Source organism: Pinus tabuliformis, chromosome 8, assembly GCF_031772625.1.
Source record: "Pinus tabuliformis cultivar Carrire ecotype Pingquan chromosome 8, CPIR1, whole genome shotgun sequence".
Taxonomy (NCBI): Eukaryota; Viridiplantae; Streptophyta; class Pinopsida; order Pinales; family Pinaceae; genus Pinus; species Pinus tabuliformis.
The window spans coordinates 952,070,832-952,098,432 of NC_142294.1; positions in this window are offsets into that span (position 1 = coordinate 952,070,832).

Consider the following 27,601-nt stretch of genomic DNA (forward strand, 5'->3'; position numbering starts at 1 on the left):
GCTCTTAATTTATTGAAAAATTTAAGAAGGACGCAGGTACACCTTTCAGATAGTGCGTACCCGCAGGTAATCCATGCATAGACCGCGTCCAGGGACGCAGTCCAGCCGTTCAGAAGGTGCGTCCACCCAGTGCACACTTTTTAAGGCAGAGAAAAGCACACGTGGGGGTTTCTTGTGATTTACTCCTGGTATCTAGCCGACGGTATTGTGTTTTTAAGGTGTTGGCTCGTGGTATTGTTCCTTGATTTGAGGAGGAGCTTGCCTAAATAAAGCAAAGGAGATCATTTGGTTGGGGCAAGTCTTGGGTTGAATATCTTATTGGGTGAGGTCTAGTCTAAATCTAAACAAGGCGAATCTACTGAAGGACTAAGATCTCTTTGGCGCAAGATCAGATCTGTAGATCTGACTGTTTGGGTTACACTTAAGGTCTTGAAATCATTCATATCTGAAGGTACGCAGGTTCAGTGAAGGCCAAGTGCGCCGGGATGCAGCGCAGCAGAGAGAGACCTGCGTGGGGACGCAGGGCAGACGTGGCTCAGGTGCGTCCGGGACGCAGCTCAGTAACGGGAGATTTGCGTGGGGATGCAGGACAGACCAGGTTCAGGTGCGTCCCTGAGGTAAAAAGGCGCGGCGCGATAGTGTCTCTGGGTGCGTCTTTGGGGTAACAGGACGTGGCGCGATAGTGTTCTTGGGTGCGTCTCTATAGCAAAAGGACGCAGTGCAGTTGAAGGAACAGTGCGTGGGCACGCAGCGCAGCAGAAGGATATCTGCGTGTGGACGCAGGGGAGCAGAAGGTTAACTGCGTCTGGTCACAGGCCACAGAAGGGAAAACTATGTCTCTGTTCTGTTGATTATATTTCTCTGTTGATAAGGTGTTCTGGGTTAATTCTGTTATTGCTGATCTGATATCTGTAGTGATCTGTAACTGTTATGTACTTGTTGATTATCTGATGCTTTATGAAAAGAAGTAGGGGGTTGTAGCTCCCTTCCAGGAGTAGACTGGAAAACGAGAGAGAGTTGTAGCTCTCTGCAGGTTGTAGCCTGCGTACTGGTAAAGGACTGCACCAGTACAAAATCATTGTAAAAGAAGTTTCTAATTTGAAAGAAGATAGAGACATATTGTAGCAGGTGGTTTTCACCCACATTGGGTTTCCACCTTACATCTTGTGTTCTTTGGTGTGACTATCTGTTTTCTTTGTTCATGCTCATTATTTTATGGTACTGACATGAAAAAATAATTCTAAGATCAAATAAGGAAGATTTATTAAAATTGCTAGATAATACTGATTCACCCCCTCCTCTCAGTATTATTCTCAACACATTCTTGTTGCAATACTGGGGCTCAGCAAGAATCAAGCAACTACAACATTATTCTTTGTGGGTATCAATTTGCATGTTTTTTTTCCTTTATATATTTTCATGCATGTTATTTCATGTGGTTATTTTCTTGTTATGGCATGGGTTTTGTTAGGTGTGACAACGTTTTCATCCTAGCCTTTCCATTTCTGGATAACGATGGTGTGATGGGGTTGTCATGTTTTGGCTGAGCTAGATATCTAGATGGATGCCAAGCTGAGTAAGATGGATCTCTAAATCATAGAACACATGATCTAGTAACCCTTGAGCCAGAATGTGGGTTGCCGTAAAGCCATATATTGTGTTGCCCTGGTGGGCCTAGGAATCCTCAACCGGTGAATGGAGGGATATATGATAAAGCCTAGAGGTGGGTGTTGTCCATCAAGCCTAGTAATCTTGGGATGGGATACATGGTAAATCCTGGAGAGTGGGTCTCGGTTTAGGGCCTTGTGATCCGATGTGGATTGCAATAAAGCCTGAGAGACTAGGAGATAGGAAAATTTCTCACAGTGTAGGAGGAGAAATCCAGTGGCATCCATGCTTGTTTGGCCTAGTGATCTGGTGGATGTCATGTTAAAATCAGTTCTTACATGTTTATTATGTTGACCTATTGATACGGGATAGATTACGATAAAGCCTGGTTTATATTGATAAGGGTGAGGTGGTTTAGCCTTGAGATGCCCTTCTTGGTTCTTTTGGTTTGAGTCCCACATTCATGCTTGGAATATGGCACGGGGGTGAATTGATGAAGAGAGATTTGAATCAGCCATTCTATGGTCAGGTGGAATGTGGTAGTCCCATCCTGGGTTGGATTTTGCATTCATTAATAAGAGGTTCTCTCCTTGATATCTTATGTATAAATGTATTGGTTTATATGTGGATTTTATGGTTCATGTATCCTTGAGATTTCTTATGTTATTATGCTGGTTATAAGCATGTATTATGATAGTGATGATGTATGGATTTTATCATGTTTTTATTTGGAAATGAATGAAAAATGTATCTATGACCTAATAGATGATAATGCAACTAATGATATAAGGGAAAAATGCTTATTAGAAATTCTCAGATAAGTATGAGACCCCTATGCTCAGATCTGTTGTTTACACCTGTAGATTACATATTTGTGATATGTTTGATGAAATGTCTGTCATGGCTAGTGGGGGTCTAGTCAAGCCCTTGTTCAAGTAATTACATTTGTATCATCATTCCCATATTATATTTCTATTTTGAAGGTTTCATTCAATTCTGGGCAGTGACTTGGGCTCTGGGAATGAAAAAGTGGCTCAAATATCGGGGACGTTGGCACAATGTTGAGAAAAATAGTCCTTGGACACTGGCATACCATGATGTGGAAGAATCCAGAGCCTTCTAGACGCAGGCATGCTCATATCATGGGGGCATCTGGGGGTTAATTGGTATAAAAACTTAGTGGGACCTAGGGGCTTGTTACTTGAGTGGCTGGGATGGTTCCTCGGAGTCCTGTAGCCGATGTTGAAGATATGTATGTTGTGTTTCTGTCAATTCCACTTCCTTAATGTCACATAGGAGGTTGAATCCCATCATAGTAGCCTCTCTTCACATGTTTACCCTGATTGGCCGGTTACTTGGGCAGATTTGGGAGGAGGGTGTTACAAAAATGATGACCGAAGCATGAAACCCACGCTTTAGTAATTTATTGTAGCAATAATAAAAGTTATTTTGACAAATACATTTTATGAAGACCGAACCTAGTTATATTTTTCAACACTCCCTCTTAACTAGGGAGGCATTCATAAGGAATATCTCAAGCTATATGAAATATGAAGAGTTTAGGCATTGCAATGCCATGGACTAGATTCCTGACTAGGGAAATTTATCCAAGCTTGCTCAATAGTTTAGGCACCACAATGCCACGAACTAGATTCCTTACTAGGGTAATATATCAGAGTGGGAATAAGATGGACTAAATATTTCATCCTTTCTAGGTACCATTAGGCTTACTTGCTAACCATCAACCTAGGGATCTAGGTGCGTATCCGAGGTCAGAGCTCCATGACCAATGCCACCCTCCCTACTTTGAGAACTAGACATCAACCCATAGTGTCAACTAGATATCCTCCCCGGAAATCTACCTCACACACAAGACCTCAACAAATCTCTTCCAAAATTTTATCATCATTAATAATATCAGTAATATCAACTAAAATTCTTATTAGGAAGAGATTTTGTTAGTATGTCAGCTACCTAATCGTCTATTAGGACATACTATAACTTCACGATCCCATCGTGCAACAAGTTCCTAATATAGTGGAACTTATTGTTGATATGCTTATTCCTAGCATGAAACACAGGATCTACAGACATCTTGATACAACTTTGATTATCACAATTAATCATAGTAGGATCCAGAGGCTTCTCGAACAAATCTTTCAAAAGCTTCCTCAGCCATACAACCTCCTTTCCTACTTCACATGCAACCACGTACTCTACTTTAGCACTAATCAAGGCAATGAGATATTCCTTTCTACTCATCCATGAGATCATGATAGATCCCAAACTTAATCATCCACCAGTAGTGCTTCTTTCACCAGTCTCACTGCCACCCCAATCAGAATATGTGAAGCCAATAAGCTTGACTTCCTTGCTATTGTACTTGATGCAGTGATGTATCGTGCCACTAAGATATCTCAAAATATTCTTGGAAGCTATCTAGTGATCATGATGAGGCTCCAACTAAAATTGACTGAGGATGTTCCCAGAAAACCATATATTTGGCCTAGTATTTACCAGATACATTAGAGAACCCACCAACTCATGATAGGATGTAGGATCCACGAGACTTGTGTCACGGCTCCTCAACTTATTGAGATTAGTGATTATAGAATTAGTCATGGGCTTGGAATCCATCATCCCAATTTTCTGCAACAACTTAATGATATACTTTCCTTGCCCAAAATATATCTCCCCATGATTTTGCCATACTTCCAGAACTACGTAATAGTGCATCAATCTTTGATACTTCATCTCAAATTTAGCTACTAGCATCTTCTAGCATTATTTTATTCTTATCTCCACACCTATAATGAATATATCATCCACATACAATAGAATAATAATTGGCTCATTACTCACAACCTTGATGTATAGATATGGACCAGCTGAAATATTTATGAACCCAACTCTTAGAAGGTTTGCATCCATTCTTGCATACCATTCCCTAGGAGCCTGCTTCAAACCATATAGGGCCTTCTTGACTCTACAGGCATGATTATATTTTCCATTTACCTCAAATCCTTCGGGTTTCTCAATGTATACTTCCTCATTGATGGTCCCATTTAGAAATGTTGTCTTCATGTCCATTTGATGGATACTCCATCCCATTGTAGCAGCCAATCAAACCAAATATCTAGTGGTAGTATGATCCGGATTTAAACAGGAACGCAACAAATTACAGAGAAAACCATATACACAAAGATGCAACGGAAATAATACTTCATTTCATTAATGGAAAATACTGAAATAAGCTTACAACCAGAAATGGAAATAAACCAACTAGGGCAATGGTAGCTTATCTCTGAGAAGAGATGTGATGGCTACATGCCTCTGAACTGTGTTACAATGAGGCTCGAAGGCCTATTTATTGTTGAGAAACAATGGAAAAACCCTTAACATTCCAGAACCTAACCCTAGGAGATGAAACGCCAAACTGTGGGCCCCGGGGTCGTAACTTTGGCATATGATCTCTGTTTGACGCGTACAATAGCTCATTAGAAAGATCTATCCGAGCACTATCATTGTCGGAACGGGCAACATCATGGACCCATGTTGCCCCCGGATTCCCCAAAAAACGTCGTTTAGGGCCTCAAAACGGCTCAGGAAGTTCAGGACCCAAAAAACTGCTAAAAATAGTAAGTTGTGCTACAATTAAGGAAACTGAAAATGCTGAGAAAGACAATGGTGGGGGTCCAGGTGGACTTGGCAGGTGGCCACCAATATCCACCTGGATCATTCCTCCCCCCTTAGGAAGCAATGGTCCCCATTGCGTTGAGCTCCTCCATGAGATGAGGAAACTTCTGCTGAACTTGTTCCCTGGTGAGCCACTTGCCCTGCTGAAGGAGTTGGCCTGCTTTGACAACTCGATACAGTTGGATATTCTGTTGGCGAGTGTTCTTGATCTGTGTGTCCATGATTCAATCAGTTGCAGCTTGTTCCATGCAATCTGGATTTAATTCTGTGGGTTTGAGCTGTTCTGCAATGTCGGATGTGTCTAGCAATGGTGGAAAGTATGGCCGAAGGTGGTCCACATTGAACATTGGGTGCAGGCCAAGGAATGGGGGAATGCTGAGCTCAAATGCATTGTCTCCCATAGCCTTAGTAATGGTGTAAGGACCATATCAGAGTGGTCTCAATTTCCGATAGGCTCCAGTAAGGCGTTCCTTTTGCAAATGCAACCAGACTTCGTCGCCCACCTGAAACTTGTGTGGCACCCGATGTTGATCATGTCGCTGCTTGTACTTGGCATTTGATTTCTCAAGAATGTCATGGACCTACTGGCGAATATGTTGGATGCGCTCAATGAAGCTGGTGGCCTTATCTGTTTCGGACTGGACATGAGATGAATTCATGTGAGTAGCTGCAAGTGGCATGGCCACATCAATGGGGCATAGTGGCTGGAATCCCAAACCCACCTGAAAAGGGCTATGGCCAGTGGAGCTGTGAAGAGCTCGGTTGTAGCTATGCTAAAAATAGCGGAGGCTCTCGTCCCATGTGCGTGGATGCTTTGAGTTATACATGCGCAGAATGTGCACAATCATCCTATTGACAACCTCTGTCTGGCCATCAGTTTGAGGATGGAAGGCGGTGGACTTCGTGAGTTTGGTGTCCAGCATTGACCAGAGACTGGACCAAAATGTGCTGAGAAACCGACTGTCCCGATCTGAGATGATAGACTGTGGGATCCCAAAGTGCACCGACACTCGTTCAAAGAAGAGTTTAGCAGTGGCTTCTGCTGTGATATTCTTCTTGCAGGCCACCATAATGGCCATCTTCGAGAACCTGTCGACGACCACAAAAACACAGTCATTTCCATGCTTAGTGGAAGGAAGGCCTGACATGTAATCCATGGAGATGGATTCCCAAGGTCGACTAGGGGTAGGAAACAGGGTATAGAGGTCGTGCTTCTTAATGGTCGGTTTGGCAATGGCACAGGCAGTACATGATCAGATGTACTTCCCAACATCCTGTCGCAGATTCGGCCAATAGAAATAATTTTGCAGTACTGCCACTGTTTTCTCGACCCCGAAATGCCCAGCAGCCCGACTGTAGTGTGCTTCCGAAATCATCTTGGCACGCTCGCTTGAAGGAAGACAAAGGTGACCGAGGTGGCATAATAGGGCATCCTGGAGGTGAAAATCTACAACATGCCGACCCTCCAAGAGTGTCTGGTATGTGTGGCCGAATTCTGGGTCGCTTTTGTAGAGAAGTGGCCAATCAGAAGTCTTGTGCCCACAAGAGTTGAGCACGGTGGTCAGCGCCATGATCGGTGGTCGACTGAGGCAATCTGCAACATTATTGGTGCTGCCCTTTTTATACTTGATATTCAAGTGAAACTGTTGCAGGTACGTAGACCACTTCTGATGGCGATCATTCTGCAATTTCCCTTGGGTCTGTATGAACTGCAGGGGTCAGTGGTCTGTGTGGATGACCATTTCCTTCCCGAAAATGTAATGCTTCCATTTTCGGCAGGCCTGTACAATGGAATACATCTCTTTATCATAAGTGGGGTACTTTCATACTGTGTCTGAAAGCGTTTCACTGTGATATGCCACTGGATGTCCATGTTGAGTAAGGACTACCCCAATAGCATAGTCAGAGGCATCTGTCTCGACCTCAAATGGTTGTTGTAAATCTGGTAACGCAAGCACTGGTGCCGTGCAGAGGCGATCCTTCAACTCCCTGAATGCCTTTTGTTGAGATTCAGAGCAAAAGAATTTTGCTTTCGCCCCTACCTTGGTGACTTGACTCAAGGGCCAAGAAATATGAGAAAACCCCAGCACAAACCTGCGGTAGAAGTTGGCAAGACGTAGAAAGCTGCAGAGCTCTGTTAGAGTGGTTGGAGAGGGCCAATCCCGAATGACTTGGACCTTGGCTGGATCGACATGCACCCCCTGTTCATCAATGATGTATCCCAGATATTGAACCTGGGTCATGCCAAAAGTTCATTTCTCCAAATTGGCACATAGCTTGTGTTGCCGCAGTGTTTGGAGAACCTACCGGATGTGGTGGAGGTGCTCTGCCCAACTCTGGCTGAAGATCAGAATGTCATCCAAGTATACTACTACAAAGGAGTTGGTGAATGGCCGCAAGATGTCATCCATTAGCCTCATAAAGGTTGCAGGAGCATTCGTCAATCCGAAAGGCATGACCAACCATTTGAAGAGGCCCTCCTTGGATTTGAAGGCAGTCTTCCACACATCTAAGGGTTCGATTGGTACCTGGTGATATCCGAACTTCAGATCGATCTTGCTGAAATATTTCGCCCCCTTTAGTTGGTCTAGGAGGTCATCAATCTGCAGGATCAAGTACCTATTACGGACAGTGATCTTGTTCAGCGCCCGATAGTCAATACAGAGTCTCCACGTCCCATCCTTCTTCTGTACCAACACGATCGGGCTCCCATAGGGCGATGAACTCGGACGGATGTGACCTTTCTGCAGGAGCTCCTGAATCTGCCTCTTGATTTCATTGTTCTCCAGAACAGAGCACCGATAAATTGGTCCATTCGGTAGCGGCGCACCTGGGGTCAGATCGATGGAGTGCTTGACTTGATAGTGCAGAGGAACCCCTGCCGGGGAGGTGAAGATGTCTTCGTACTCCTTCACAATCTTGTCCATTTGTAGCTGTCGTGCAGAGGGACCCCGTTTGGAGGCCGCGGCCACTGTCTTCTTCTTCCCTTGAGGGCGTATCATCAGGAAAACAAATTTCCTGGTTTTGGAAATGATCTTACTGCATTGTTTTGCAGTAATCAAAGAGATGGCGGCAGGTGGTGCTACCTCTGGTATCCTGAACAACGTATTTCCCAATGTAATAATAACAGCATGGTGCCTTGATTCATACACAGCATGTCACTTCCACAAGTATGGTTGTCCTAGTAATACATCACAAACTTCAAGGGGAGCAATGTCACACAATACCTCATCCGTGAAGGGCTTGATGTTGTATGGAAGGCGACACTGCTGACTCACGCGAAGATCTCGCCCTTGATGAAGCCACCCAATGGTGTATGGTTGTGGATGTGCTGTGGTCGGTAGGCCCAACCGCTTCACGACCTCTGCCGAAATGAGGTTCTTTTGACTCCTGCTATCAACAATGAACTGTATCGGGGAGCCCTTTACCCACATCTAGGAGTGGAAGAGACGCTCCTCCTCCTCTGGATCTTCGGGTTCATTTTTCTGGATCTTTGCGGTAGCAACAGTGGCGCTGGGATCCGCATCAATGATTTGCTTCCCTTTTTCATACCCCTTATCGAGTTCTAACTCAGAGTCGGAACATGCATCTGATTCTGAAACCTTTAGCTCAGCCACCAGTGACTGCTTGGCCTGACACTCCCTTGTGTTGTGATTGGAGCTCTTATGGAACTCGCACCATTTTCCAGTGTCCTTTCTCGGCTTCGCAGCGTTGTTCTTTGCTTGCAGCTTCGGCTGGTTGTCTTGGGCTGTCCCGCCTTGGCTCTGTCCTTTGTTCTATGGTTTAGGGGCACCTTTCCCCTGCTTTGGATTCGCAGATCCAAAGTCTCGCTTCTTTTGTTTAAACTTCTGCTCGACCTTGACGGCATATCGGTATGCTGCACCGAGCGAGGGGATGTTTAGGAATTGTATTTCTTCCTGGATGTACTTGTGCAGGCAGCCACGGTATTTGAGTATCAAATGTTGCTCCGAATCCTTGATACTCAACTTTGTGCAAAGGGTATGGAAAAGATTGGTGAACTCCAGCACGTATTGGTCCCTTCCCTGCCGCAGCGTGGTCCACTTTATGTATTCATCCTCGTAGCTTTCGACAGGGTAGTACTGCTCCTTGATGGCATCCCGGAACGAATCCCAGGTGGGTGTGGCTGAAAATAGTGAGCCAGTAATTTCATCCTTCTGCTCGCAGTAGGTTTCCCACCAGTCCTTGACGTGGGGGGCTGCTTTGAGAAGAGCAAAAACAATCTTTTCCCGACTCGAAAATTCATGAACAGAAAAATAACCCTCTAGCAGATTTAACCATTTATCTACGGCATCGGCGTCTATCTGACCCTCGAATATGGGGATTTCAAAATTAACTTGTACCTTAAAGGGTGTGGCGTTTCCAGAGGAGTTGCTGGAAGCCGATGCGCCGCTTCTGGGTAGCCGCTGAAGGATCTAGGCAAAGTTGTCCATCATCGCATTCCGTTGTCGCTTGAGGGCTTCTTCGAGCAAGATTTTGATGGGATCTCCTGCCCCCTCATCTTTCTTCTCGTCCGCCATGGGAGGCCGTTAGGATTTGCGAGGCTGGTCTTGCAAAGGTTCAACCGGTTCAAGCCCTAACTCCTTATATCCCGACCTTGTTGGGGACATGCAAAGAAAAACAGAGAAAAAGCAGACCGCTCTGATACCACTGATCCGGATTTAAACAGGAACGCAACAAATTACAGAGATAACCATATACACAAAGATGCAACGAAAATAATACTTCATTTCATTAATGGAAAATACTGAAATAAGCTTACAACCAGAAATGGAAATAAACCAGCTAGGGCGATGGTAGCTTATCTCTGAGAAGAGATGTGATGGCTACATGCCTCTAAACTGTGTTACAATGAGGCTCGAAGGCCTATTTATTGTTGAGAAACAATGGAAAAACCCTTAACATTCCAGAACCTAACCCTAGGAGATGAAACACCAAATTGTGGACCCCGTTTGGGGTAAATTGGTACATCAACTTCCCGGGGTCGTAACTTTGGCATATGATCTCCGTTTGACGCGTACAATAGCTCATTAGAAAGATCTATCCGAGCACTATCATTGTTGGAACGGGTAACATCGGTCCATTCCATGGACCCATGTTTCCCTCGGATTCCCCAAAAAACATCGTTTAGGGCCTCAAAACGGCTTCGGAAGTTCAGGACCCAAAAAACTGCTAAAAATAGTAAGTTGTGCTACAATTAAGGAAACTGAAAATGCTGAGAAAGACAATGGTGGGGGTCCAGGTGGACTTGGCGGGTGGCCACCAATATCCACCTGGATCATAGTATATTTTGCAGTGGGTGTAAAGGTTTATTCATAACCTATGCCTTCCTTTTGAGAGAAACCCTTTGCAACAAATATGGCCTTGTATTTATCTATATTTCCATGAGCAACGTGTTTGATCTTGTAGATCCATTTTGAGGTGACAACTAATTTTTCACTAGGTCTAGGAACAATTTCCCAAACCCCATTCTTCATCATGGATTAATATTCTTCCTACATATATTTCTTCCATACTTCTTGATTAGAAAATTCTTCAAATGTAGATTGTTTTTCTTCAATTAGTCTTGTCATATATGCAACATATCCAAAATATCTCTTTGGCCTTATGATTTCTCTAAAGGTTCCTTTCACAACTCCATGCCCTTCAACATATTAAAGAGTAGCTTTTAACCAATTTGGCCTCTTCCTTTCATTTTGTATGACCATAGGTTGAATAGTCTCACTTGGTCTTTCTTATTCTTCTTGAATTGTAGAAGGCTTGTCGGTTTTTACTTGTTCTTCTTCAAATATAGGTATCTCTTCATCATCGGAATTAATAGGAATATACTTCAATATTTTATAAGCTTCATTTTCATCAAATATAATGTCCTTTCTTACTTCAATGTATCTCCCTTCCTTGATGTAGATTCTATATGCCTTTGAGGAGAGACTATAGCCAACTAAGATCACTTTGATGCTTGTATAATCTAGGTTCTTTCATTTTTCTTTTGGAATGCGTATGTATGCAAGACTCCCAAATATTTCGAGATGGCCCACAATTGGCTTCTTCCCTATGAATGATTCTTCGGGTGTCATATTTTCAAGAATTCTATGAGGACTTCTACTTTGAATATATACGGCTATAATTGCTACTTATCCCCATATAAATTTTTGGTAAGTCTTGATCAAGGAGCATTGTTCGCACACCTCCTTCAATTGTGCTATTCTTTCTTTTAGCCACTCCATTTTGTTCGGGACGGTAGGGAACAATAAGCTGCCTCTTAATTCCTTCTTCTTTACAATATGCAATCAATTCTTTAGGACTGTATTCCCCGCCATTGTCGGATCTCAAAGTCTTTTTATTTCGGTTAGGGTTTCCACTTGACATCTAAACTATTTGAATTTCTCAAATACTTCATCATTTTTCTTGAGAAGGTAGAGACATGTCTTTCTAGAGTAATAATTAATAAATGTTACATATTAAGGATGGCCTCCAGGTGATTTGTCATACATGGGTCAACACACATAAGAATGTATGAGGTCTAATATTTCTTTAGACCTTGTTTCACTCTTTGAAAATGGTTTTCTTATATCTTTTCCCAAAGAGCATCCCTTTCAAACTCCACAATCTTCTTTGATATTGGGGATGCCATGAACTAGATGTTTAAGAGTGGGAATGACCTTGTAGTGAATATGACCATATCTTCTATGCAATAGCTCTGATTTCCATATGAACTAGATCTTGAGGATGTGGTGTGACTCTATATAATCTTCCTTCACGAACTCCAATAACCCTAGCTTTATCAATACTTGAATCTTTTCCCAAAAATAAGAAATTTCCATCAAAAAAAGAAACTCTATCCCCTTTATCTTCTAAGCAAGAAATTGAAAGAAAAATATTTTTCAAACTTGGAACATATAGTATGTTTGTGAGATGTAGTTTTTCTCCATTCTCCAGCTTCAAATATGTTGATCCCATGCCTCTAACAACATAGCTTTTGTTGTCTCCCAATTCCACTGCATGGGAAGATGGTTCCTTTGATAGAGTTTTTAGTTGTTTACTTCCCCTTGTCATATTCCTTGATGCTCCATTGTCAATGATCCATGCATTATCATCATTAAGTGATCATGTAAGTGCATCTACGAAACCTTGACTTTTGACCTTGTTGAATAAGTAGTAGACAATATTCTTGATCCATCTTCCTATAGAATTGAATCCCATTCTTATCATAGAGGGAGTAATCATTTCCTTCAAGCTGATATTGAATATTCTTTGACCTTAGCTTCAATACCATGTTGAGAAATCAATGCTAGTAGAGTTAGGATTAGATTTCTCTTTCTTGATAATTACTTGTGAATTATGTTGAATTATTTTGTTTATTTGTTATATTATCTTTAATCAAGCAATTACCAAATTATGTGTGCATGAAGATCACAAAAACAGAAGACATAAGATGTAGGCACTCTACTAGGGAAAAATACCTATCTAGGGGAAAACCCAGTCAAAATATCTTCCTTCAATAGTTTTCCCTGAGACTATTTAACCTAGACACAAACCTCCTCCACACCAAGCCAAAATTTCCTTCTTCAATCCAACCTTTGACCTAGTAGCAACAACAATTCGACCCTAACAACTTCAACTTGGCAGCTTTCGACATCAATAGGTAGCAACAAAAACTTCAACTTTGACAAGGAGACTATGATCTCCTAAGTTATCACACACGAGATAGATAGAAAGATATACCAAAACTTATATTTTGTCCTTCCCTTCCTTCTTGAACAAACAAACACTCTTTTTAGCCTCCTTCTTCACCTTCACACTTTTCCCAATTTCCAGCTTCAGATATCAAACTATGTGTGAGAGAATGAGATGCTCCAAATGAATTCAAACTTCATTGTATATATAGCCTTCAAATGAGGTTGAATTGGATTCCTTGAGGCCAACTCGATCTTCTTGGGGCTAGCTTGGTGTGGAGGTTACATAATTCATATTTGACTAGAAAATAATTCCTTTTACATCGTTCGAAATCCCAAGAAGGGTCTCATAAAATATATAATGACTCTAAAGACTCTTTATTAATCCTGGGAGCCCAAAATGGGGACTTGACTAATAGAATGATGGCCCAAGCAAGAAAATCATGCTTTAATAAGTCATTGTACCAATAATAATTATTATTTTGACAAATACATTTTATGAAGACTAAACCTAGTTACATTTTTAAACATGCCTTTGGGAACTTAAGTCAATTGGGAATGCATTTAGAGTGGCAATAAAAGTTGAAAGAAAATTTATGGAAACAAGGAAGTATACCACTCACAACTATAAATATGGAAGTATTGCTACTCCTAGCCTCCCACAGTCTATAAGGTTGAAACGAAAATAACTAGATGAAAAAAGAGAAAAAGAGATTTGTTACAATTGTGATAGAAAATACACTAAAGGTCATAAGTGTGTTGACAAGAAACTCTTTTACATAGATTGTGACAAGGATGAAAATGAAAAAGAAACATCAAAAGAAGATGCTATACACAAGGAACCAATCCCATGGGTTGAAAAATAAGAAATGAATTCCACCATACCTTGTAATGCATTGGCAAGAATTACCACTCCTCAAATTCCCAAGATATAAGGATATATCAAGAAGAAAAAGGTAATAGTGATAATTTCTTCAGGTATTACCCATAAATTTATTCATTTTAAGATAGCCAAGGAGATGAATTTCTTTCTATATCCAACACCAGAGTGTCAAGTGATGGTTTCAAATGGAGGAACTATAAATTGCTCAAGGAAGTGTCATCATATTAATCTAACAATGGGGAAATATGTATTTAATAATAGTCCAATGCTTGTCATTCCAATAAGTTGTGCTGGTGTTGTATTAGGAGTCAAATGGTTACAATCTTTTAGGACAATAGTTTAATTTTCAAGAAATTTTCTTGAAAATGTTTTATGAAGGAAAGGGAATTGAATTAAGGGGTATCACAAGGAAACCTAAGAAGATAATTAGATTTAATGGCATGAAAAAGATTTTTAAGAAGGAACAACAATGGGTAATTGTACAATTATGATCACTAGATGTTCAAAAATCTAAGTCATTCATTTCTCCATATCTCTAAAGGGTCCTTGACAATAATTCCAAGGTATTTGAGACTCCCAAAGGTCTCCCACCTATTCACGATCATGATCATGCTATTAACTTGATTCCCATAAGTTTTCCTCCAAACATTATACCTTACAAATATCCCTATGCCAAAAATAGTGAAATGAAACGTATGTTTTCAAAATGCTAGAGGCTAGTATAACTCAACCTAGCCAAAGTACCTTCTCTTCTCTAGTAGTATTGGTGCACAAGAAGGATGGGTCATGGTGTATGTGTCAGGATTATTGAGAGCTCAATAAGCTCACTATTAAAGATAAATTTCTCATTGATGAATTGTTGGATAAACTACAGGAGAATTTTACTTGACCAAGCTATATCTTTGCTCAAGATATCATCAAATTAGAATGAAAACAAAATAAATTTAGAAAACAACATACAAAACTCATGAAGGTCATTATGAATTTTAGGTCATGCCTTTTGGTCTTACTAATGAACCTTCCACATTCAAGGTTTGATGAATTCCATTTTCAAACCCTTCCTTGGAAAATTTGTGTTAGTTTTTTTTGATGATATACTAAACTACAACAAGTCTTGGAAGGATCATCTTCAACATGTTGATAGGGTGCTCAAACTATTGGAGGAGAAATAATTTTATTATAGGAATTTACAGGGTAAGTTCCTTAGATAGAACAACAAAGGACACCACTCACAAATAGATCACAAATCAGTACATCAGTATTCTTGACGAGGTTAAAACCCTCAAAGAGGGAAATAATCCACGAACTGAGCAAATGTGGCCGCTTCAGGAAATTTATTAATGTAAAAGAAAGAAAATTTACATAATCTTCTCTCATGAACGGTCACATAACAAATGACCCTCCATGCTCTTTAAATAGAGATCAGGGACCAATCAGGTGTTAAGCCACTGATCAAGTGTCAGTAATACCGAGGAGAGAATGAACCATCAGATCATTTCATGTATATAACATATCATGCCCATTGGTTTGTAAGTTACAAAAAGTACATACTAAAGAAACACACTTTACTTAACTATACACTAGATCAAGTTGTACTTAATTATTTCCTATGTGTTGGAATATTCTAGCATCCCCCCTTAAGAAAAACATGGGATAGGATTGAAGGATGTACACAGATGACACAATAGGAGAATGAAGGATGCATTAGATTCTATCCCCCCTTAGAGACAACTTCCTGAACTCCAACCATAAATCGAAGTTTAGTAAATTTTGCCTCTTTGAGAGCCTTTGTAAAGATGCTTTCAACTTGATCATTGGTTGAACAATATTGCACTTCAAGAACATGGTCATGAATGAGCTTTCTAATGAATTGCATCTATTTTTCAGTGTGTTTACTGTGATGATGTTGGATTGGATCTTTGCATAGTTGAATGGAACTTTGATTATCACATCAAAGTGTAGTTGGATGCTTTTGCCGAAAACCAAACTATGACAGGGTCTGATGAAGCCACAGGGCTTCCTTATTAGCTTCAACGATGCCATGATACTCTGCTTATGTTAAAGAAAGAGAAATGGCACTTTGTTTTTTGCAAGCCCATGTAATAGGTCTAGAACCAAGAGTGAATGCATAACTTGCAGTAGACTTCCGATCATCAGGGTCACCAACCCAATCAGAATTAGTGAAACTAACCAATAGAGAAGATGCTTCAGCACTGTAATGAATCCCAAACTTAATTGTACATCAAACATAATGAAGTATTCTTTTAGCTACTTTCCAATTAATTTCATGTGGGTTTCGCATAAATCGTGCAAAAACGCCAACAACAAAGGAAAGGTCAGGACGAGTATGGATTAGATACAAAAGTTTTCCAACAAGTTGATAGTATAAGGTAGCATTAACTTCAGGGGAAGTACAAGTGACTGAAAGTTTGGCTCCAGACTAAAAGGGAGAAGTGGATGGCTTACAGTATTCCATGTGAAAGTGGCATAGAGGATCACAGGCGTAGCCGTACTAGGAAAGGGAAATACCTTATTTGGATTGCAAGACTTGAAGACTAAGAAAATAATGCAAGTGTCCTAAATTTGTCATTTCAAACATCGTTTTAAGGCTAGACTTCACATGGTTAATAAGGTTGGGATAATTACTAATAAGGATAAGATCATCAACATAAAGAACAAGAATGATAAGATACTTACCCACTTTCATGGTGTAGACAATATTATCAGAATGAAACCTAGAAAAACTAATATCTAAAAGAAAGCTATCCATTTTGGCATACCAAGCCCGAGGGGCTTGCTTGCGACCATAAAGGGATTTCTTAAGCTAACATACAAGGCTAGAGTATTTTTGTATAAATCAAGTAGGCTGTTACATATAGATTTATTCATGCAAGTCGCCATGTAAGAAGACAAATTTAACATCCATCTGATGGACTTCCCATTTGAAAGAGGCAGCAAGGGAAAGAACAAGGTAGATAGAGTTAATTCTGGCAACAGGGGAGAAGTTTTCAATATAGTCAATGCCTTCAACTTGTGAAAAACCCTTAGCAACAAAATGAGCTTTGTGTTTATCAACTTTTCCATCTGGTCCAAAATTGGTTTTGTAAACCCATTTGCATCTAACAAGTTTTTGTCCCTTTGGAAGAGGAACAAGGTCCCATGTATCATTTGCTAATAATGAATGATATTCTTCATTCATAGCTGCATCCTAATCTGGATGGCCTGAAGCTTCTGTAAAGGTGTTAGGATCATAATTTGCTAAATCTTGACCCCGTATAAAGGAGGCTTTATCCAACTGAGAACGTGTACGACGTTGATCTATAGGATCACTTGGAAGAGCACATGCTGCATCCCGAGTAGAACAGACCCATTTTGGAAGCTGATGAGTTGAAAGAGGATCCCGAGAAGGTGGGGGAAGATAGTCATCCTTGCTATCATCATCTGAAGAAGAAATATTTTCGAAGTAGAAGGGATAGAGAGAGGTGGCACATCCATCGAGCTAGGCTCGTAGGCCAATATATTTTCAGCAAACTTTACATCTCCTAATGATAACATTTTTGGATTTAGGTTGAAGAAGTCTATATCCTTTGAAATCTTCAAAATATCCAAAAAAAATATATTTTTCACTCTTAGGTTCTAAGGCATGATGTTTCGCATCTGGAATATTGGCCCATGCTTCACTTCCAAAAATATGAAAGTGACTTACGTCTGGTTTAAATGAGCTTCATGCTTCTTCTAGAGTGACATTCTTTAAAACCTTAGTAGGAGTGCAATTTACTATGTATTTTGCACAATTAATTTCTTCTGCCCAAAAATTAAGACTAAGTCCTATAGGTTGAAGCATACAATTAGCCATTTCCTTTAAGGTGTGATTCTTCCCTTTTGCTACACCATTTTTCTATGGAGTATATGGAATAGTATGTTGCAATTGAATTCCATGCTCAGTGCAAAAGTTGATGAATTTGTTGTTAACATATTCTCCGCCATGATCAGATCTTAGCTTAAGAATTTGATGTACATATAGTTTATCAACGAAGGCCTTAAAGACCAAGAACATGCTAAAGACTTCACTCTTGAGTTTTAAGAAGTATACCCAAGTGTGTCTAGAGAAATCATCAATGAAAGTTAAGAAATATGTGTAGCCAAAGAATGAAACAACTAGAAGTGGGCCACATAAATCACTATGCACAAGCTATAAAGGGGTTGAGGCATGCCAAGAGGCACGCTTTTGAAAACTATCCCAATGTTGTTTTCAGAGTACACATGTGGAACAAACACAATCTCTGCAAGATGTCATAGGAAGATCTGTCACCATATTTTCTTTACATTGATTTTGAAGGGAGCGATAGTTTAAGTGACCAAATTGTTCATGCCAAAGCTTGCTCAATTCATCATTATGAGAAAAAAATACCAAGGGAAGAATTGATGACCCAAAATTTTTAAACTTATACAACCTTGTAGAATCATCAACAATGCTAGTAACTAAAATTTATCTAGGATCTCTTAGGTCCTTAATTACAACATCATGAGGTGAAAATTCAACAGATTTTCCTTCACCTGAATGAGTTATTTGATATACCAATAGAAGGTTGTAGGATAAGGTAGGAAAACATAATACATCATTAAATTGACCATTGTCTAGATGAAGAGTTCCAATCCCTACAACACTAAGAGATCTATAATCACCAACATATATATTTTTGGTGTTACAATCATTTAAAGAAGAAAACATGACTTTGTTTTTTGGTATGTGATAAGAAGCTCCAGAATCAATGAGACACTCATGAGAATGCGAAGAAGAAGATACATTTAGTGCATAACCAGACCGAGATGCTTGACAACCACATGTGGAAAGTGTTATTCCTCAAGATGAATTTGAAGTTGAAGAGTGCTCCAAATGGATTTTATGCTTCTTTATTATTGATTCCAAGGCTTCCATATTTTTAAAAAATTTGGATTCAAAATGGCCATCATGATTACAAAAGTTGTAATGTCTATTAGTATTCTTCCCTTTGTTTTTTGTTGCCTTATCATTTTGTTGAATTGTTTTTTCATTTTGAGACTGAAATGTCTTAGGACTCTTGTTTGGTTTATGACCATTCTTTTTAGAATGCTTCTTCTTAGGATTCTTTGAACTTGGTTACTTCTGGGCTACTAAGAATTTCTTAGAAGAGTTTCCAATATTAAGAAGACCAAGATGTAACAGTTTTTCTTGTTCTCTTATTAAAGAATCATAAAAGGCATCAAAAGACAGGGACTTGTAGTCTTTTCCTTGAGAAATAAAGACTTCTCTAGCAGAATGGAAGGTGGAAACAAACACAGAGTAGGCTAGTCCTAACTTAGTAACAATGGAATAGATAAGGCTACCATCTTCCTTCTTAACCTTAACACCTTCCAAGAGAAGTCTAGGGATTTTGAACTTGGAAAAAAAATATTCAATGGAAGAAAAATGATTGGGGTCCAATGTAAGCAACTCATTTTCGAGTTGATGGGCTCTAATTTCATTTTTAATTCCAAAAACTTTATTGAGTTGTTTCATTGCTTCATCGGGTATCAATTTCTGCGATATGGAATCTAATATCTAGAGAAATAAACATCCCTATCAACCCACGTGCTTGATATTTCTTATTTTCCCATTTTTCTTGTTTATTTTCTATAAAAACCTTTACTTCTAAGTAAATCCACCATGTAGGATACTCATTGGAAGTAGTTGGTGTTGTCAAGAATAACTAGGCATGGAATTTCCATTTTAAAATAAGTTGAAGTTGTAGATGTTGAAACTAAGTGTTCCATTGTAAATATCTCAAAAGTTTAGGCCGATTAAAAAAAACAACTCTAAAAACAGCTTCTAGTTGAAGAAGTTATGGATTTTTGAAGAAAAGTTGTTGATGATGCCAATGAATCACGTGAATGTTGGGAAGTGAATGATAATGTTATATTTAAACACCCCCCCCCCCCCCTCCTTTCCAAACTTAATCTAATTAGCTCACTTTAAAAAAAATATTACCTTATGTGACCCACTTTTATAAATAAGTGTAAGTCACTTTTACAATGGTAATTTATGAACTATCCATTAAATTGTAATTTAAAAATAAATAAAGTGACTTTAGAATTATAAGTGACTCACCTTTTATAATGGGTGAGAACACTTTTACATAAAGTAACTTTAAAACATAAGTTACATGTGTTTTTTCAAAAAGTAACTCAACAAAAAGAAAGACTTGAACCCAAGACCTCTATTCTCATAAAGTAACTTTGGACCAAGTGAGTTAGTTTAAAAGGGTAGTAATTTTGGAAAGAAGGAAGGGTTTTTTTTTTTTTTCCCTCACTTGAGCTTTGGAGTGCGTGCTTACCTAAAAAACGCCTTCTTCCCTACAAAACAAAAAAACAACCACACAACCCAAAATGAATGAACAAAAGTAATCCAAGTCTTACGACTTAAAGTTAGATTTGCCAGGAAACTAAATATTTTCCTCGATTTTTATGATTTTCTGAGATCGGACTAAGGCGCAACGGAAAAGAGCATACACATGAGGAAAATCCTTTCTTTATGTTACTGGTTTGCCTAGATCACATAGAGTGGCAGGGAAAAGAGCATACACAGAAATGAAAGGTATAGATCGAGTCATAATTTTTTTTTATAGAGTACTGTAAACTAAAATAAAGAGAGACATAAATAATTATAATTGCAAATAAAGACTGTATACCTCTAGACCTTAAAAATGACGTAGCTAGGGCTACCAGAAACCTTTTCTCATGAAACGAAAGGGATTCCTCACTAGAACAGATGATCCTAACAAAATAGGGTAGTCATCTCGGCCTGAAAGCGGTCATAAATAATAGATCTAGGAAATGACAGTTATATGCAATTATACCAGATTCGGATTTGGATCACCAACAGATGCGGCACTCGAATAACTCTGATACCATGTAGGAATTTATAGGGTAAGTTCCTTAGATAGAACACCAAAGGGCACTTCTCACAAATAGATCACAGATTATTACACCAGCATTCCTGACATGGTTAAAACCCTTAAAGAGGGAAACAGTCCACGGCCTAAGCCAATGCGACCACTTCAAGCAATTTATTAATGTAAAAGAAAGAAAATTAACAAAAACTTCTCTCATGAACGGTCACATAATAAATGAATCTCCATGCTATTTAAATAGAGATCATGGACCAGTCAGGTGTTAAGCCACATATCAAGTGTCGATAATACCAAGGAGAGAATGAACCATCATATAACTTCATGTCTAGAACATATCATGACTGTCGGATTGTAAGTTACAAAAAGTACATACTAAAGAAACACACTTTACCTAACTATACACTAGACCAAGTTGTACTTAATTATTTCCTATGTGTCAAAATATCCTAACATGTATGAAAAACCCTCAAAATGTTTCTTTGGTGTACAAGAAGTGGAATATTTGGGTCATATTGTATCTCGTGCGGGTGTTAAGGTAGACCCTAAAGAAATTAAAGCCATCAAGGAATGGAAAATCCCCACAACCATAAGGCATATTCTAGGATTTATCGATTTGATAGGGTATTATCACATGCTTGTTAAGAATTATGGGAAAATAATAGCACCACTAATAATGTTACTAAAGAAAGATGCATTTTTTTAGACTCGAAAAGCAACTAAGGCCTTTGAACATTTTAAAGAGGAAATGTGTTGAGATTCAATCTTAGCTACACCAGACTTCACAAAAATCTCTATTGTAGAATGTGATGCCTGCAAAAATGGTGTTGGTTTTTTTTTAATGAAAACATGAAGACCCTTTGCTTTTGAAAGTCATCCAATCAAGGGAAAGTATTTACACAAACCTATTTATGAGAAGGAAATGTTGAATACTACATGCTTTGAATAAATTGCATCCTTATATAATGGGAAGACACTTCAAGGTAAAAACATATCATGATAGTCTTAAATACTTCTTGGAACAAATATTATACTTAGAAGAGAAGAAAAATGGGTCACAAAGATGTTGGGTTGTGACTTTGAAATCATATATAGAAAAGGGAGGCAAAATGTTGTTGCAGATGTACTCTCAATAAGGGATGAGAATGTGGAATCATTGCTTTGTGCCATTTATATTTTCTAACCTTATTGGATAATTGAAGCAAGGGATGAATGGAAGAATGAGATGAAGAGGTTTGGACACTCATTCAAAAGTTGCAGCAAGATTCTAGTGCATCTGATACATTTATCTGGAAAAATGATTTATTATGGTACAAATATCACTTATATACATGTAAAAACTTCCAACTCAAACAAAAGGTTATTTTTAAATTACACACCTCTTGTAGGCGGGCACTCATAATTTTTAAAAACTTACCACAAGATCATGAAGGAGCTCTTTTGGGATGACCTTAAATCTGATATTTAGAAGTTTGTGGCAGAATGTTTGGTTTGCCAAAAAAATAAAGTTGAGATAATTAATACCTCAAGTCCTTTACAACCATTATCCATTCCAAGTCAGCGTTGGGAGGAAGTCTCAATGGATTTTATCATAGGTTTACCCAAGTCCAAAGGAAAGAGTGTCATCATGGTAGTAGTTGATAGACTTACCAAGTATGCACACTTTTGTGCAGTATCTCACCCTTTAAAAGCTAGTACAATCACTATTGCATTTATGGAAACAATTAAAAAGCTACATGGAAACCCAAATATTATTGTATGTGAAAGAGATCCCATTTTTACTGGAATTTTTGGGACAAAATTATTTTCTTGTCTTGGTACTCAATTAGCTCATAGCTCATATTATCATCCTAAATCTTGTGGGAAAACTAAGATAATGAACAAATGTTTGGAAGGATATATTTGCTGCTTTATATCTGATAAATAAAAACAATGGGTCAAATGGTTACCTTTGCCAGAATGGTGGTATAACACTTCCTTCCATATTGCAACAAAAATGACCCCATTTATGGCACTTTATGGAAATCATCCATTGTCTATCACATCGTCTTTAAGAGACAATTCTAAGGTTAAAGCAGGGGAAGATCACATCAAGCAGCAATAACAAGTTCTACAACTCGTAAAGGATAACCTAACTATTGCATATAATCGAATGAAACAATTGTTAGAAAATTATATATTATAGAGCAATGGAACACATAAAATATATTGTAGAAATACAAACACAGAAAACACATAAAACAAGAGATACACAGATATATGTGGTTCACCTGATTTGGGCTACATCCACGGAGAAACAACCAGTCCTTTCTTTTATATTATCCAGCAAACTGAAGAGATACAACCTACAGCAGATCCGGTGTAATTCCCTCTTCACTCTCACACAACCTGCTCTCTCTTTCTCACTCAAAATACAGACCTACATAGACGCAATACAATTCCCTCATATATAGCAAGGGGTTGCCTTCTAGTGCAAAAAACCCTAAATTAAACATAACTTGTACCATCATATCTTTGCCTAATGAACGACTCAGGTTGACTACGGTAGCCACCCCCTCGGACCCCCCCTGCAGCATAAATATTACGGGCAGAGTTGCCGCCACTTTATGAACTGGAGTCCAACGCAGTGATACCTCGAATAAAGAAGAAAATCAAGCTCCACACCCAACAACAATAGGCAGATCATCATCACAACGAAAGAAGTTTTGATGTGGGAGATTAGGTATTTTTACAACTACAACCATACTAACAAATATCCTTCAATCAAGCCAATAAAGATAATAAATTATCACCTAAGTATTATGGCCCTTACACGACCCTTATAAGGTATTGTAAATGATTGGTACTATGGCATACAAATTGGAGTTTCTTGCATCTTCACGATTACACCTACTTTTCCATATTCATGGTTAAATAAGGTTATAGGTGACAAGATCCTAGTTCAAACTACAATGCAAAAACTTGACAAAGAAGGAAAAATCATATTGGAACATGAAGAAATCACAGGAACAAGAATATGGTAGCTACAAAATTGACCAATTTCAGAGTATCTCATTAAGTGGAAGAACTTACCTATTGAAGGTTCCGCATGGGAGGATGAGTATTTTATACAAAAGAATCCATAACTAATCAAGCATTGAGGGCAACACTTTTTTGAAGGAGAGGGGCATGTTAGGTCTCTATAATAATAATGTATCCCCCATATTCTTATTGTTGTACCACATAGAACCCCCATGCTCTTATTTTTGTGCCCCATATAAACCCACTATTGTTATTATTGAGCCCTTACATTATTATGGTTACATAGGCCCCAATTATACTTTGACCCTTTAGACCCCTATATATACCAAGGAGGTCTTGTCATTTGAAACATCCAAGATTTTTTCATTTATGTTATTTAAAGGGAAGTTTCCTCCTCGAAGTGGCTTATTATATAATCATTGATCTATCTTTTCTTGTGTTTTTGTGTTATTTCTGATCTAGATACATAACATGTACCAAATCCCTAAAATAACATAATATGATATAGAACATAAAATTTACATAAGACATGAATTAGGAATATAACTCTAAAAGAGATAGTAGGGATGAATTACACAATAAATCCTTAAATAATAGGATAACCTCTTCCATAGTAACCTAAGTACAACCATATAACCAAGTCATATGTTTGTTAGCCTCCTGTTGCAACAGGTGTTCATATTTCATGATTGACATTTTTACCTACCAAATATGTTATCTTTCATGCTGCAAGGTTCCATATTTCCATAAGAGGCCAAAGAAGAGACCATGAAAGTGTGCTAGTCTAAATGCCACTGCTATATTCCAATTTTGATGAGTCATTCCACTTTTGTAGAGTTTTTTCAGTTAAGGGAAGGCCAAACAACTTAATCTTGGCCTCCCTAGGTTTCAATTTCTTGTTTTAGAATATAGAGAATCATTATCTATCCAAACAGCTTAATCTTGGCAGATTTGTAGATAGGTAGAGAATCAAAGGAGCCCAACTGCTTAATCTGGGCCCTTGGCAGAAATAAGTGTAGATTTAGATAAGAGGGCAGTCAAAAGAAAAATTGTAAAGCTGGGTCTGCAAGTCTAAGTGCACCCAAACCAATAAGAAGAAAAAATATTAGGAAAGTAGGCTGGGTAGGTAGTGTTGAGGTTGCAGAATGTTGATTTGTGATCAATTTTGTGTTTCAAAGTGATATATCTTTTCAGATCACAGTTATGAGGCAGTTTTCTTTTGGAGGAACTCAAACTAGATATTACTAACTTCCCCTTCTTCTTATTCCCCAAATCACTTACTAACTTCCCTGAAGAGGTCAAGGTCTGCTTGGTTCCTATTAGTTTCATCATTTTCCATTATATTTGCCTAAGTAAAGGTCCTCTTTGCTTAGGAGTCCTGTTGTTTCACTCTATGAGTCACTTTTCCCCCAAAATAGCCTAAGGTCCCATACTTAGCGCTTTCTGATCATTTGTCATATTAACTACTGACTGTATTATATAGCTCCCTATCTATTTCCCCTTCCCCTACTAAATCTATGTTAAATAACTCCCCTATGTACATATCCCACCTTATAGCACTATAGCTATGTATTTATCAGTTCTGGGACATAGTAGTCCACCTGGGACTATTATGAACCCATCCGTGTCATGAAATTGGGATTGGTCTAAACCTCTGGTTAGACCAATAACCTATACCCACCTCTCTGTCCTCAAAACCCTGTAATTCTACCCCTCCGCAGTCATTTGCATAAAGATAATGTTTAAAAGTTTTATTAAACATTAAGTTTCCTTTTCCCCTGCTTGTATAAACCCATAAAACCCACATTAACCATAGTTTTTAACCCCCGCAGCATTATATTATTTTTCGAATATTCACGCGCCCGATCCCTTATTCCTCCGCCGTCTTACCTGTTCCGCCAACCGTCCGATGCCCTACGCCCCAGATCTATGGTGGGCAGGCCTTCCCATTTCCAAAGCCGCCGATGGTTAGCGTCCAGGAGATCGGCGATTTTGCCGCCGTACTCCCGCCACGCGTCGCATTCCCGGCTGTGGCGAAGCCTCCTCCTCTGAAACCGCCCCCTGCTTAAAGGCGGTGCGCCCGAAACCAGAAACCGCCCTTCTGCCCAGCACCACGTCATCGCTGCATCATCTGCCTGCGTCGGCTTCCTGCCACCGTATTGGCAACTCACCCTGCCACGTCACTGCCACCGTGTCAATGCCACGTCACCGGCCGTACATGCTGACATCACCCTGCTGACGTCACCCTGCCATGTCATCCACCGTACTGGGTCCCACCATGCTGATGTCATGCTGACGTCATCACTCAAAAGTGCACGAAAGGCGAAAATCGTGCTTAGGAAGCCTGGATTCAAATTCTGAGGTAGTTTTTCATGCACGATTAGCGCTTAGCGCTAATCGTGCATGGCTACGGGAAATGGGCCAAAATGGAAAGCCCCTCATCACGCAGCCCCCAGCAAGCCCGAAAGGCGCAGAATGACCCGTTTTTCTTCGTGAAGCATTCCGAAAGGAGCAAAAAACAGTTCTAAAGGAAACAGAGGGCCGAACAGTGGCTATTAAATATTGATTTGATAGTTTCAGTACCACAACACATCGAAGAAGCGACAAAGAGTATCAGTGAAGATTTTTTAGGGGCTCGAAGCAGTTGAACATTGATGAGCCCCCCTAGCAAAGTCAAATAAAGCGGTGTAAGCCCATCCAAGCTCTCAAATCATAGTTAAGGCTTTCTAATGCCGCTGAACTGCAATGGAGCAGAGATCCATGCACAGTTATTGCAGAAACACTGCACCAAGCCACCAAGGACAACACATTAACTTAGTTTTGATACGGCTGCCCTCAACGCAGCCCAAAGATATTTTCTTGCATTTATTTCTGATAAGATTAGGTTAAAGTAGTCATTTCCTTCAGACCTGTTTAGGTCAAGCTGTAATAGACAATTTTGGAGAGTTTTTTCTATTTATACCACCCTCTGTATTGTTTCAAGGGTTGGTTGGTTGATAATTTTCATGTGACCCGCACTGTATACCTGACATATTTTCTTTAATCAAAGACTGCTGAAAGCTTGGAGAATGGACTATTTGATGTGTTAATGGTTTCTAGAAACTGAATGATGGAATTCTTGTGCTGCAACATGAATCAATAAGTGCCCCTTACCTCTATTTTCATTGTTATGTGCTCATATATACATGTATAACCATCTAAATAGCAGAAAGGAAGATTAGCTTAGAACTTGTTTAACTGCACTCTATGCTCAATTTCTGTTGTTTCTTTATGTTTTCATCTGAAATGAATTGGTAATGAATATGAATTCCCTGTGGCTCATATTTACCCTAATTCACCTTTGTTTGACAGTTATCTAGGGATTCTTGACTGCCCCTAGATAGAGCTCATTCACCTTTCTCTGTTAAGCTAATTGAGAGATTCTTAATTTCCTCTCGTCCCTTAGCATTCATTCCATCCTTTAAACCTGAAACATTGTCTTATGTGCAGCTACCCTGCTCCATATTTTCTCTCTTGTGACCAAGAAAATGCACCAGCAATCCTCCTCCTCGACTCCATGCCCAATGGTTTGAAACTTTCATACTATACCTGCCTCTTTACTTGAAAACACCAACCTTCCCACCACAATCAAAAGAAAACCCCTGAATTCAATAACTAGCCTAAAATCATTTCCAGCAAAGCTAAATCAGAAAGAGAGAGCCCTCTCTGATTGCAGGTGGGCTAGAACCTGCAGTCTAAAGATTGGTCTGTGGTTACCTCGGCCGTATCCTTTT